Below are 14,721 nucleotides of genomic sequence, written 5' to 3'. Positions count from 1 at the left end.
CTGTGGATGTTCCCGCTCGCTGTACAACGCAGCTGGAAGCGACGCATGTCTCGTTTTAATGCTCGGCTCCTATTCATGCATGCTGGGATGAGGGATTTTTTGACGTTGTCGTAAAGAAGAGGTAGATATTGTTAGCATGCGTGTGTGTGTGTGTGTGTGTGAGGGATTATATGCATTGTGAGCATTTTTCTTTAGTGTACACATGATTTGATGATTACATATTTGTGTGTCTGTAATACATTTCAGTTAGTTATGTGCCCGAGTGTGCATGCACCTGAATGCACACGCATCAAGGCTCTCGCACGCACGCGCCCGCCCGTGCATTGTGTGCGTACGTGCGTGTTAGGAAGTTTTGATGCGTCTCTGTCAGGCCTGGCTCGGTTTGCTCTGTTCGTTTTTAATGACGCCTCCAGGGAAGCTGACAGTCGCCGTGTTGAGCGCACAGCCTTTGATGTGAGTGATTATGACATCACAGACGTGCAGCCGAGAAGAGCGGAGGAGTGGGGATCCGTGCTCTTTTTTTTTCTTTTTTTTTTCACTTCCCAGTGGCATATTATTCAGAAAGAAAGAGGGAGGGAAAGACAGAGATGCACAGAGAGAGAGAAGGAGAGATTAAATATTTGGCCAAAACCAGAATGCGATTTCGTGTTCACACAAAATGTGCTTCCGATTGATGTTTTTGCCTTTGTTGCTATTGTTTGACACGGACCAGAAGATACGGGCACAAAAACAACCTTTTTTTTAAAGGAATCTCGTCTTTACATCTTTAAGGGAAAGAGACTGTATTTGGCTTCACGCGCTACATAGTAATGCATCAACAACATTTAATCAGTCACTTGCAATCAACGTTGCTTTAGAGGGAAATGCTAATTGGCAATGCCTTTGCCAGCGGAGGACAGTCTCAGGTTTGCATTTGATCGATGGTGAGCGTTAAGTAAACAACGGTAATGCCATAGGACAGACCTAGATGCTCAACAAACCCTGAAGCAGAGAGCATTCAGAGAGGCAGACCAGGAGACTGTCTCTCTTGTTGCTGGTGGAAGTAAAGCCGGCAAAACAGAATAAATGAGTTCATTAGAAACAGAGCGAGGACTTGGCCCTGGGAAAGGCAGCGGGACGTTTTATGGCGCACAACTACACCCTCCTTCCTTCGGGGAGGTTTTCACCTATACCTTCTTCTCTCCCGCCTTCCATCCTCTATCAATCCCCCACTCGCAGGCCAACACAACCAAAACCCTGCAAATGAAATCCCTTTTTTCCCCCTTAAAGCCTCTTTCCCCTTCACTTCGCATCCTGATGCGCTTTTCATCGTCAAAGTTGCTCCCCAACCCTCACATTTAAAAAGTTTTCCGCCGTCTTTTTTCTTTTGCTGCCAGGTGAGCCGAGAGAAGAGGGGATTTGGCTTCCTTGAGGAAATGCCCTGTAAGCATGGCTGTAGGCTGTTGGTGTAGCTCAGACAAAGTACTGAGGGCTGCCTTGTGTATATGTGTGTGTGTCTGTGTGAGTTTGTGTGTGTGCGTGTGTGTGCAACTGAGCAGGTGCAGCGTCAGGAGAGACTTTGGGTAAACAAGCGACAAGCAAAATACCGATGTTGAAGTGACACTGACATTGAACTATTCATGATAGATGACAAATTGTTTTCACATCCCTCATTCCATTATAGTGCTACAAACTACAGGTACACAGGATTATGCTGATGGAGAACGAGTTTCTGCTAACGTAATTAAATCAACTCTGACACAGAAACCACTGCATTGTTTGAGGACATTTGAAACATTCAAGAGGTACATTTGAATAATAAGAAACACCACAAACTCCCCGGAACCACGGATAGATCGTAGAACAGACCTCCCGAGCACAGGCCCACCAGGGGCCCGAGGGGGCCACGAAACCAGCGCCTCTACTTGGAGTGATTGTTAATAAAAAAATTTGTTGGAAAGATAAAGAGTTTAGTTAAGTTCTAATGAACTCTGATACTCATAGAAATAGAGAGGGTGCCAGGCCATTGGGTATATGTAACGTGTTGAGAACGTTAAAAAAAAAGCCTCTTGGAGGTATACCGTAAACCCAACAGGAAGTCGGCAATTTTTCATTTTAGGCCGGGTTTTTTTTACCATTTTGAGGCGTTGTACTTTAACGAACTCCTCCTAGAGATTTAACCCGATCGACTTCAAATTTGGTCAATACTATCTTAAGACCTTCGTGATGAAAAGATAAGAGTTAAAAAGTTAAAAGCTTGGGTTTTTATGGAGCGTGGCGGCAGAAAAGCGCCTTTTGGCAAAATTCAGGAAGTTGTAACTTCAGCGTACATTAACCAATCTGCTCCAAATTTCTCATGCGTGATAAGAGTGTCGGCCTGAGGACATCTTAATTTTGTCTCATAGTCACAGCGCCATCTACTGGCAACAAGAACTTACAGGTTATGTACTTTTATAACATATTCCTCACAGATTAATCAGATCCATCTCAAAAAATGTGTCAGAAAAGCCTTAAGAAGTTGATGATGCTGTCTTGTGAAGATTGTGAGTTTTCATCGGTGCTGTGGTGGCAGGGCTCGCCATGAAACAACAAACCATTGTAAGTCGACTCCAGATGGTCAGATCCTTTCCAGTTGTTCTTAATGACCTGCCTGGTTAAATAAAGGTTAAATTATAAATAAATATAAAAGTATGGATGTCCCAATCATGTTTTGTTCGCTTCTGAACCCATTTGGATAGCAAGATCCAAGATCCTTTAATAGCAAGAAGATCAGAGGTTTATTTTTATTATATTTTTGTTTATTTTCTGTGTATTTCTGTTATTACTGTGTTGTCTTTTTGCTTTGGAAAAAACAATTAACCACAAAAAGAAAATACAGCTGCACAGTGCAGATTTTAGGTACAATGAGTATTTATTAAAATAAAAAAATAAAAAAATAGAATAGAACCTTCCTTTGATAATTTTTCTATGATATTTTGAAGAGTATACTATAATATTTTGTATAATATCTGTGAGTATGGATCTGTTTTGGCAGGAATCTTTGAAAGGATTTAGACAGCTTCTTTACATCTCCAGCATGAACAACATACTGATGCAGATGCATCATGTTTTCAACCAACTGCAGTACTTCACAGCAGTAAAAAAAAAAGGCATGAAATGACCATAACTGGTATGATTTCTGCCTGTTTCATAACCCATAATTCCTGCAAATACACACAAATGTGAAAACATCACCAGTGAAAAAGTTTTGTTTTTTAAGTTGAAGTACAGACGAAAGAGAAAGGTTTCTTTTTTCTGAGATAGTGACGTGAGACTGGCCTAAAATGGGGCACGTCCCAAACGCCGGGCCCTGGCTGCCATATTTGTGATCCTGCGCTCCAGTTTCAGACTCGTACTACAGCGAGAGGCATTAAAAAGCCTCTATTGATTCTGGCAAAAGTCCTCACGAGTGGGAGGATGTGTTTCTGTGCGCGCACGTGTGTGTAAGTGTGTGTGGTCGTGTGCGTGTGTGTGTGGGTCACAGGGTGGAGTTGCAGAGCACGAGCTAGTGAAGTGTGTGTGTACGCACCACAGGGTACAAATACCCACCAGCAAATCCTCCCTCACACGTATAAATACTCACTCACGCAAAAAAAAAATCTCTGGCATCCACTCAAACACACTGTCAGATTTACAGTATGTAATGCCTGAGCAGCACTAACACATGCCCCCACACAGTGCACAAAAAGAGCATGCACTCCTGAATACTTAGCACCGCGTTCCAAGTTAGAATAATGCACAGAAATTCACACGAGCACGCACAGGTACAAAACACACCGCTGATCCGAAACCCGTCTCGGCAATACAACACTCCTCGTAAACACTTCCATTCAACAACATGATACTCTGATACTCATGGAAAGAGAGAGAGAGAGAGAGAGAGAGAGAGAGAGAGAGAGAGAGAGAGAGGGGAGAGAAATAGGGAGAAAGTACTGTACAAGAGAGAGAGAGAAATACGGCGTCGATTGACTCGCACTGTAATAGTGAGCCAGATGAGAAAATATAGAACACTGTGAATCAATGCGTCATTTCAGAGCGCTCTCACACACACACACACAAACACACACATACATAATGGAGCACATATACACACAGAGTTTTCAGCCCAGGGGCAAACAAACAACAGAAAAGACGGGAAAGCAAATGAATAGCAGGAGGGAGGAAAGAGGAGAAGGGGCTGATGAAGGCAGGATGGAGGGAGAGTAGGTGGATGGAAGGAGTGGGAGGAGAGGTATAGTCGAGGTGCCTCCATACCGACTGATTTGTGTCTGTTTCTTTTTTCACCCCCAACCCCTCCTTCTCTCAGTTGAGATAATGCCAGGGCAAGAAATCTATGGCATTGATTGGCTGCTGCGACCCAGTTTCATGGCAGCTTTTTCTCAATAAGTCGCCCTCATTGGTCAATAACTGACAGGCTCCACAGGTGAAGTGGTTGAAGGGGGTGTTTGGAGGGAGTGCTCCGTTATGATTTGCTTGCCCCTAAGCATGCACAAGTACAGTAGTTCACTCCTTCTTGTAGATTTAGATTAGTGGTGCAGTGTGCAGGAGGCATAGCTGCACATCCACATGAATAATGCCACAAGCCCTGGAGCTAAAACCTCCCCTCCTTCTCCCCCAAGCCATCACCTCATCAACTACCCTAATCACCCTCATCCAAAAGAAAACCACATAACTCGCTCCAATTAATGGATCCACAGTCATTGATAGAATGACGGAGGGACGCACGAGCAAATGTTAGTCCAAAACGACATATATGCGTCACAAAAACAAACGTATTTCTGTAAACTCATAGAGCTAATGAGCAACTTCTTATTTCAGTCCGCCTCAACAATGAAAAGAAAGAACAGGAGGCGCTGGCAGTAGTCAGTGTAACAAAAGAATAAACAGTATCCAGCGTCCAAACCGCAGCGAAGCTTTTATGTGAGGCAGTACGCAGCCGGAATCTGGCAGGTCATAAGCCTGCAATAAAAATTCAAATGAGTCTCCCCATCAGACAGTACAGAAGCAGAGAGACCTCCTGAAAGTAGTGTTTGTAATAAATTCAGAGTTAAACACAGATTCCACTGTTTGTTGATAAGCGCATCAAAGTCATCAAAGTTCATTAATCCTCTTTAAAGAGGGCCTATACGTTTTAATGGATCACATACACTATATGGTCCTGTCTACTTTTAGTCTGGGCTGTATTTTGTGGTTTGGGCCCCTTAGTTTCTTTTAATGCTATAGTATACAAAGATATTTGAGACAATAATGTGATTTCAACTATGTAAAAAAGGCGTTTTTTTCTTCTTCGACATGACAATGTGGAAGGACTTGACTGGCGTGAACAGAGCCCCGACCTCGACCCCATCCAACACCTTTGGGATGAATTGGAACATCGATTTTGAGCCAGATGTTATCGCCCAACATCAGTGGCCAATTCAACTAATGCCATAGCTGAATGGGAGCCAGTTTCCAAAATCTCGTGGAAAGTCTTCCAAGAACAATGGAGGCCGTCATAGCAGCAGATTAATGCCCATGGCCATTTGGTTTGATTGATTAATTCATTGATTTGCATCCTGCACCGGTGGGCTTAAGCTGTCAATATAATCCAACCACAGCGCACGGTCGAACAGCATCTGTAACCGGAGGTGGGACCAAGTCACTAGTAGGTCTCAAGTCTTTGCACTCAAGACCCAAGTCCTACACTTTGAGTTGCGATACCTAAACAAGTCATAATGCGCTCTCCACTACATGTGATGCCATTTTAACAATAGAGTAATGATATATTCAATTAACAAAAATCATGAATGCTTTTTAAAATCTGTTAAAACAAGTGCAACTGAACTTTATCACAAAAAAAGATCTGGGGAATTAAGTGTCGACTTGCTGGAAATTAATAGAGTTAATGTTAGTTGATTCAGGAAATGAAAGCAAACAAATTGATTCGTGGCACACTTTTTAAATAACATACTTTTTAAACGTATCAAGTATTTTCAAGTCGAAAGGCTCAAGTCCGAGTAAAGTCACGAGTCACTGGTGTTAAAGTCCAAGTTGAGTTGCAAGTCTTTTTTTTTATTTTGTCGAGACGAATCTGTCATAAATTTTTCTGACTCCAGTCTGACTCGAGTCCAAGTCATATGACTCGAGTCCACTACTCTGTTTGTAACCCAACTGTATACCCAAATTTAAAAAGTGAACATTTTAAAAGGTCCCCTTTATATGACAGGAATGCTGGAAAGAAATGTTCAACCATCACATAATAGGTTTAGCGTTCAGGTGTCCACAGACTTTTGGCCGTATAGTGTCGTTTTGGTAAAACCCCTTAAAGGAGTGAAGCATGAATGGTGCCATAATTGTAACAAAGATCATTACAAGCCTACACACCATCTTTTGTCATATAAAGTCTGAATGCTCCCATTATCATTGGGCTCCAGGCCTGATGTTACAACCTCCCATTGCCAAGTGGAGTTTGAGCAGATTGTACAAATGAGAAAAAATCATCTGTCTGGAGGCAGCACTTCACTTTAGTCCAATAATCCAACTAATTTCAGAAGTGGCGCATGCTGCCCGCCGGGCCAATGGGCCGATGATCCATATGTGAAATGACACACCTTTATACAATGGAGCCATACTGAAGTGCACGCAATGTCATAGCAGTAACCCAGTTTTTGATCTCACTGTTATCTCATTTAAAAGGGATAGTTTGGAGTTGTGGCCAGGACTCCCCAGAGTGACTACTCAAAAATGAGAATTTAGCAAAATGCCCCATTATCACTCTCCGTTGGGACATGTGTCGAGTCAAGTCTTGATGTATTAAAGCTTATTATAATTTCAAATAACGCATATTCTCCCCTTTTAAGTAAATTTACTACAAATTGCTGCTGACAGAAAAGATGGAGTCCTCAGCCAGCAGTCCTAAAAAACGTGTGATATGCTCTGTGAAGGAATGGATTGAGCTGTCTGAGCGATTCAAAACACCTCTGGTAAGTGCCATTATTGGGTGATCCAAATGTTTTTGTGCTCGCTCTAAAAGCATGTCCCCATTTCAGAAATTTCAGAGGTGCCATAGCTCTTTTCAGCATCTCAATCTATTGCCGGCTCGAGCTATTGTCACAGTCTGAAATCAACTTGTCCTTTCCTTGAGTTTGTATTGATCCAAAAAAAAGGCAGCATAGCCTTAGAGCGCACCAGTGAGTCTTCATCCTCAGCAGCCCGCTCCACTGAGCATTTACAAGTGTTAATGTCACTACTGGCACTTTAGAACTCCTCCATGTACTCGCCAGAATGGAAAGTGGCAAAAAGAAAGTAATTTCCAGGCACAGATGATTCACTTTTAGATAAAACATTTTTAAAAAAGAAAGTTTGACACAAACTTCTCTCTGATGTCCGCATTATTGTTAAAGTGCTGAGAACTCATCCATCCGATTGGGGTTGTTTCCTCATTGACATAAACCTGGCCATGCCTATGAATGTTCACTAAGGGAGAGGTCAGAGGTACGAGCTGTTGCAGCTGGAGGTATTCCTCAAGCTTTAATAGCCTTTTAACCAGTGTGTGCCTGGCCTCAGTCCTGGCCGCGCGTATATTACATAGATTTAACTATCTCCATACGCTGGTTATAATAGTCATTCTACCAGTGTCATAGTTTTAGCTGCTACTGCTGCTGCTGCTGTACTGAGACCGCTTGACTCCAGCTGCTTTGAAATATGATGCCAGTTCAGGGATTCAGGGATTTTTTTCTGAATAGTTGTATGTCACACTGCTGTTTCTCCTTGTCTTTTTCATGCTCCCAATGTGACGCACACTACATGAGAATTGAGCCAATTTTGCGCTCAATTCCCCCCTCCCGACAATGGACAGCAAAGCCCAGATATTTTGATAGTTCTAAAGATTGTCATTCCAGATATTCCTGTTGTCTGAAGTATGTCTGATCGGCTCGGAAGTCCATCCCGGCCACACCGATTTCAAATCGTAAATATTGAACATGTTCAGTATTTATGAGAAGCTTTATGAGAAGAAAACAATACAGTATGAGTAACAAAGACTTAAGCTTAAGAACCCAAACAACAATACACTCAATTACTATTAACAAATTGCTGTACAAGCCCCGATAACATTCAGGAGAGGCTGCAGAAGAAAACAGATTGGAAAATACAAAGATATCCCCAACAGAGAATTAAAAATTACGAGAAACAAACTTGAGAAGATTTGTCTCTAAATCTCTCGCTGATTGGACGGTTGTGGACGACAGACAGCGAATGAATCGCTAATTCTTCCCGCCCGTCGTCCGCCATGTTCGTTTACACTAAAGTCACACTTGATAGCAACATTTGCGAGATTTCTGGTGTTGAGGGTCGGGTCCTCGTGTTGTTCTGGAATGGAAATCCGTTAGTGTGGTGTTTCGTTGCTCGCCACACACTATAGCAACAAAACTGTTAAATTTAACATAACATGTTATTATGTGTGGGGTCTCTCACATTTTCAAAATCTGTTAAGATTTGAGAAATCTGCTAGTGTGGGCCAGCCTTAAGTTCTCACACACCATACAGTACAGTATGTTTTTCCACAACAGTAAGTGCAGTGGTGTCTGATATATTTACTGGAGCCTCTTCAGTTAATTTACCGCGGACATTAAATGTTGAGGAACAGGGAACGGATAACTGTAAACAGTAAAGGGCAACAAATCAGTCACACTTACAATATAATGTATCTATTAAAGTAGTGTTTTATTGATCATTGGAGAATATTATGGTCCAGACTATATACCTTTTTCTTTCTGTCAAGCATTAGGGGTGGCTCGCTTTACTCCTGTGTCTCTTCCTCAGTTGTCAGAGCGGGAAAGGGCAGAAACACCAGAGAACATTTCACATTCAGTGGATTTATTTTTTCCTCAGGCTCTACAGGACAGCTTTTATCGTACAGCATGAAGCTCACCATACTCTCATCTCGCTCTATATATTAGTCTTAAGTTCTTTCTGTTAGTTTCACTCAAACTGCTGGTGTGAAATTAAAGTTCACTGAGAATAGTCGACTATAAACCCTCTGGTTTAATTAGAAGTCTCTTTAAGATACTTTATTGAATCAATGAGCATTAGGTATCACTTGTTTTCCAAAATGGCTTTATAGAGTTTCAGAACAAAACTGTTCAAGGGTTTCAAAATTAGTGTTAAAGTTGCTTTCTTGACTGCAATGCTGCTCTTTTGGTAGCAGTATTTTAAAGTGCTACTTTGGTGTAAAGCTAGATAACAAATAAATGATTTCGCAATGACTGCAGAGAGGGGGAAAAAATCACAAGCCCAGTTTGAACAAGGACTTTTATAATGAGAACAACTAAAAGAAAAATTATTGTGTCAGTTCAAAGCTAAGGGCAATTATCATGCAATGCTTGCATTGCTGTTTTCTCTGTCTTCTTTCATCATAGCCCTGATGGTAGAAATTATTCAAGGAAGGTATAAGTGATAACAGAAGAGCTAACAGTGTAGCAAGGTGGAAACATGTAGGGAATTATGAGAGATGTAGTGAGACGTAGCAGGTTAGGGGTTAAAAACAGGAGCCATAGCTGGTATTGGGTGCTGAACGGTTTTAAAGCTAGTGGTGAGCCACGCTGCAATATTAATGTTGTTTTTCTTCTTACAAAACTTCTTCTAAAGCAGAAACTAACCCCACAGTTTTCACAAAAATAATTTACTCTTCTACTCCTCTCATGCTCAATGCTGCCAAGAGAAACCAAAACCCATTTTAGTCCGTGACCTTCATCACCTCACCTTCACTGTAGCCGTACGAATATATAACACAGCAATTTCAATTTCTTCGTTTGGCCATATCATCCGATATGTTCGACAGAGTGGGAAGCGGCGCTTGGGAAATCTTGTTCCATACCCCGCCGTGGCAGCTGGCGAGCTGGTGGCCGGCAGATGTGATAATGACACGACGCACCAGCTGAGGCCGGATAGCGGGCCGCGACTCAGGCAGCTTTTAATAATTGATGGCAGCCAAGGCCCCGGATTGGCCAGTAATTGCATTACAGGTCACTTCTCAATAGCAATTTGTGAAAGTTGTGGTGATGTGTGCCGGGTGGCGATCAATAGGCACTGTCCAGAGACGCAGTCTTTCCCTCCCTCTCCCTCATGCTTTCTCTCTCTCTCTCTCTGTTTGTATGAAGGCAAGAAGTCTGGTGGAAACATTTTCTTTCAGTGTTCTGTGCAGCAACAACACTGTGGAGCTTCTTTCACTCCACAGATCAAAATACCAGCTTCAATTTAAGTCACTGTGAGCACCTGCATAAACCCCTTCAACACGCAGGATATTTTTTTCATTATCCTAGATCCTATCCCAGCGGCTGTAGGAGCAGTTAACTTAAAGGAGGAACTACACCAATTTAATTTTGCACTCCTATAACATTGTCAGATTCACATTTTTTAAAAAGCTCTGATTGGCTCAACTGTTTCGCCACTAGGGAAACAGCTGTCAATGAGCACAACACCACACCTATATGAATTGCTAAAACTGAAAAGGTTTATGGCTCCTGAGAGGCTTTGTCAACTCTGAAAAAACAATGTCATCAGGGTTATCTTAGCTTGAGCTTGGATACTACAAATTTATAACAGGAAAAACTGCGTTACAAACTGGGGTTGTGTAGTTTGAAAGATGTATGAGTTCACCATGTATGGAGGGTCCAACAAAAAGACGTAATTTGCATGATGGGAAGGATCCTTTAGCAACCTAACACCTCCTCCTAACTGGACGCGATGCAAACGAGCGAACATCAGATTGTTTCAGTTTTTCCCAATTAAGATGGCCTAACCTGGTCCGTGCGTCAGCGTACAGGCAAAGCAACATGTCGTTGTTTGAAAAAATGCTCGCCCTGGTTCTATTTATGCCAAGTTTTGTGCACCTCCAACCTATTTTCGCTAAGCTAACAGTAACTGACAGTTAATCAATATCGTTCTCTCTATGTAATAGAGAGTGACATCGCTCGTAGTAAATCTGGACAATGTTTCACGCTCCATTCGCTGGAGTTCACTCGGTTGCTGTATGTTAGTAAGAGACGTTAGGCAAACACCTCGTAGCCTAACCAATGGCACACTAGCAATAAGTGTGCAAAAGAGTTTTGGAAATGTGTGAAGTGCCCACTAATCCGCATGCCAAATTACCTCTTTTGCTGCCAATGGCAGTGGCGTGGCCTGTTATTTACGGTAGTTTGATCGATTTTTTTTCCCCACCCGCAGCCACGAAGACCCGCCCTACTCTGCCTCCGATTGGGTAGTATTCGTTGTTTATTGTTGTTGATGAACAGGATTGGTGGAAGGTTGGTATAGGGTTAATGATTTCAACTCAGATGTGAATGTTTTCAAAAGGATGGCAGCCTTCCTGTATAGTGCTCAAACACATAATTACAACATCCTGATTATGGGAGAATTAATTTTTTGCACGTTGCCTATATGGATGGAATAAAATTACAGATCCATTGGAGAGTTAAATGTGTATGTGGGGTCATAATTAAACTTAATGTTAATCTCAATGTCGATATGGCACACTGATTAACAAGAAAATAACAAAATGGCACTTCATATCAAAAAGGTTGCCGACCCCTTGCTTTAGCTAATGGACTAAAAGTCAGGCTATCTTGGCCCCTCCTGCATTCATTTTGACTATAGCGTTTTTAATCTGTCTCTTGTGAGTCCCCCGACAACATATATACAGTATATACCACAGCATACATAGTTGAGGCATAAGTGAGTGAAAGACAGCCTCCGGTTCAAGAGGTTAAAATTGCACAAGAGCTCAAATTCAACCTCGTCACAATGCACAGAGTGCTTTCCTTTCCAGTGTAGTACAGACTCTGAGCCCTGTGCCCCCTCTGGCTGCCCGGCTGCACTCATTCTCATGGAAGTTATTTACTGTTCCAGCCACAGACTCCCTCCCCCTGACACACACACACACACACACACACACACATACACATACAAAACACACACACTCTTTCTCTTTCTCTTTCTCTTTCCTTGCTCCCATTGTTGATATCTCACCCGCTTTGACACCTAAACTATCACTGTGTCATCTCGGTACATCTGGTGTTCGTTCTCTCTCTCTCTCTCTTTCTGTCTCCCTCTCTCTTCTCCTCCCTCTGCTGTGGCATGGAGAGCAGGAGAGGAGAGAAGAGCGGAGGAGACAGTAGATTTTGCATGCTCTAAATACAGCCTCTACGTGTGTGGGGTGCTGTCATCAAACGAAAGAAGGGACAGGGGATGGTTCATTTCTTTTGTGGTAGTTAGTGTGTGTGTGTGTGTGTGTGTGTGTGTGTGTGTGTGTGTGTGTGTGTGTGTGTGTGTGTGTGTGTGTGTGTGTGCAACTGTTTGCCTATGAGACAGAGTGTGCATTAATTCTAGCTAACATCAAAGATGCTCCCTCATCCATCTCTCTGTCTTTCTCTTCCTCTCTCGCCCTCCCTCTGTCACTCTCTCTAATCCTCCTTTTAGCATCATTTTGTCCGCATAGCCTTTTTTTTTCTCGTCGTTATGCTCTGCCTTTAGCTTGCCTGTCTGTTTTGGTGTGTCTCACCTCTCTTGCATGTGCTTGGCGGGGTGTGACAGCATTGAGAAGTCACCAAAGAGGTAAATGATGATAGGCCATCCATCATGCTTTATGGACTCTGTATGGTGCTGCCGTGGAGAGTGGCTGCACTGTGCAGTAACTCAGAACACTCTGTCCCTCCATATAACCTGGCAGGGGCTCTGCCGCTCGCCTTCGCCTCTGCTGGGCGAGTGTTTATGTGTGTGAGACACAGGAAGAGCGTCGGTCTGACTCACCCACTTAAGTGTTTCTCTGTGTGTGTTTGTGATTCAATGTGTGTGTGAGTGTGAGTGAGGAGCAGAGGGGGGGGACAGAAAGAGTGTTTGTCCACACTGCCAGACTGCGTGCAACGAGGCTTCATTATGGCCTGATATGCCACTGCTGGGAGCATCAACTGACCAGCAGACGTAACATGCTCTGTGTGTGTGTGTGTGTGTGTGTGTGTGTGTGTGTGTGTGTGTGTGAGAGAGAGAGAGAGAGAAATACTGTGAGAGAAAGAGAAAGAGTTTATATGCATGTGTGGTGAGTTTATGAGAAATAATCCTGGAATTATTCTTAAAATTATGAGAGAGAGCAGTGTGATGTCTTTCTTAAAGGATAGGTTCTGATTTTTTTCCAAGTCTATCTTCATACAATACTCACATGGTATTACGTTGAAAGAGTTGATCAACGTAATCATCCCTCCTCTCCATACTGGACATATAGTGATACCTTCCTAACAACACATTCTTACAACTCGTCAAATACCGACGCTTGGTCAGTGCGCCTCAGCGTCAAACTATGATGCTCTATAGGTACCCCTCTCGCATCAGTTTTGGACGTGTCAGGGACGGCATGTCAATTTACGCTTGTTAAATGCTTAGTGTCTTTTCATAATAAACTTCCATCTTCAAGGGAAGTTTAGGTTAAGGCAACAAAACTACTTAGTTAGAATTAGGGAAAAGATTGTGGTTGACGTTAACTTGACTGACTAACGACTCATGTGACAAGATACTGTAAGTCAACGTAGACTTTTAGTTTCACACGGGACACAAACAGCGGACTCCTTATTGAAAGTCCTTTGTTTGTTTGACCCAACCGCCCTTAGCAGACTTCTCGCAAATAATGACGCAGGAGGGTTTACATTGGAGTTAGCTGGTGTGTCGCATACAGACGCTAATGGGTGCCTCCATGCGTCAATATCAGACGCTGAGGGGCACTGACCATGCGTCGCTATTTGACGAGTTGGGAGTGAGAACGAGTTGGTCCTAACAAGATTACACTAAAAAAGGTACGTAACTGAATGTAAGGCAAATTTTAGAGTCAACACATGAAGTTAATGCATATACATGAGCAGAACGGCAATTCGCCTGGGGTGGCGCAAAGTGTTCACTTTAGTGACAAATCTGTGCTTTTCCCAGGGCTTCATGACTATGATTCCTAAGCATACAAAGAGATGATAGGATAAATGATTGGACGCAAAAAAAAAAAAAGAACTTCGGTTCCTGTTGAGTTTTGAGATCAGTCAGAGGTTGAACTGTTCCAGAAATTCACACGGACACTGCCCCAACAGGCACGGTCAGTGTGTACAGCTAATGTCTGTAGAGTCAGTACATTGACTGTTTGGGGCAAGTAAATACAGACTGCAAAAAAATAAACGCTTTAGTGGTCAAATTTGCACAAACAACGCAAAGTGAAAACTTGTTTCATGTTATTTTTTTAAGTTTGACAAAGCTACTAGTTCTACAGAAGCTACAGTCTTTACATAATTCCATCTTTTTGTTTCTCTGGAGTGTATTTCCTCACTAAGCTGTGGTGAGGAGGCACTTCCTGGTTGCATGTTGGTTTGTTGCACGGACACACAACACTGGCAACAAACTCACCCAAAACTACCAGGAGGATTGGTTGGGATCGGTTAGCTTCAGAGGAACAAAGACAGTGTAGTCATGTTAAGAAGCGGCCGATAACTCTCAGCCCACATATGAGTAAAGATAGACTTGAACAAATCTGAACCTGTCCTTTACTACAGGACTAACGTTGTTTACACAGCAACAACTGTACCAGCTGGCTTACAACCATCTCAAATCTTGACATCATTCTCACTCTTTTACAACCTCTCTTGCAACCTTTTTCCCTTTCTCTCTTCCCTCTCCATCCCTCTCGTTCTTCCATAA

The 14,721-nt window shown here is 42.7% G+C and overlaps 1 protein-coding gene across 13 annotated transcripts in view; it reads left to right on the top strand.

The window, feature by feature from the left end:
* The window catches only part of celf4 (CUGBP, Elav-like family member 4), a 99,206-nt gene that overhangs the window by 25,307 nt on the left and 59,178 nt on the right, over positions 1-14,721 (top strand). The window lies entirely within an intron of this gene.

This window comes from Sebastes fasciatus, chromosome 1 (genome assembly GCF_043250625.1).
Source record: "Sebastes fasciatus isolate fSebFas1 chromosome 1, fSebFas1.pri, whole genome shotgun sequence".
Taxonomy (NCBI): Eukaryota; Metazoa; Chordata; class Actinopteri; order Perciformes; family Sebastidae; genus Sebastes; species Sebastes fasciatus.
This window is presented reverse-complemented; position numbering and strand designations above follow the sequence as displayed.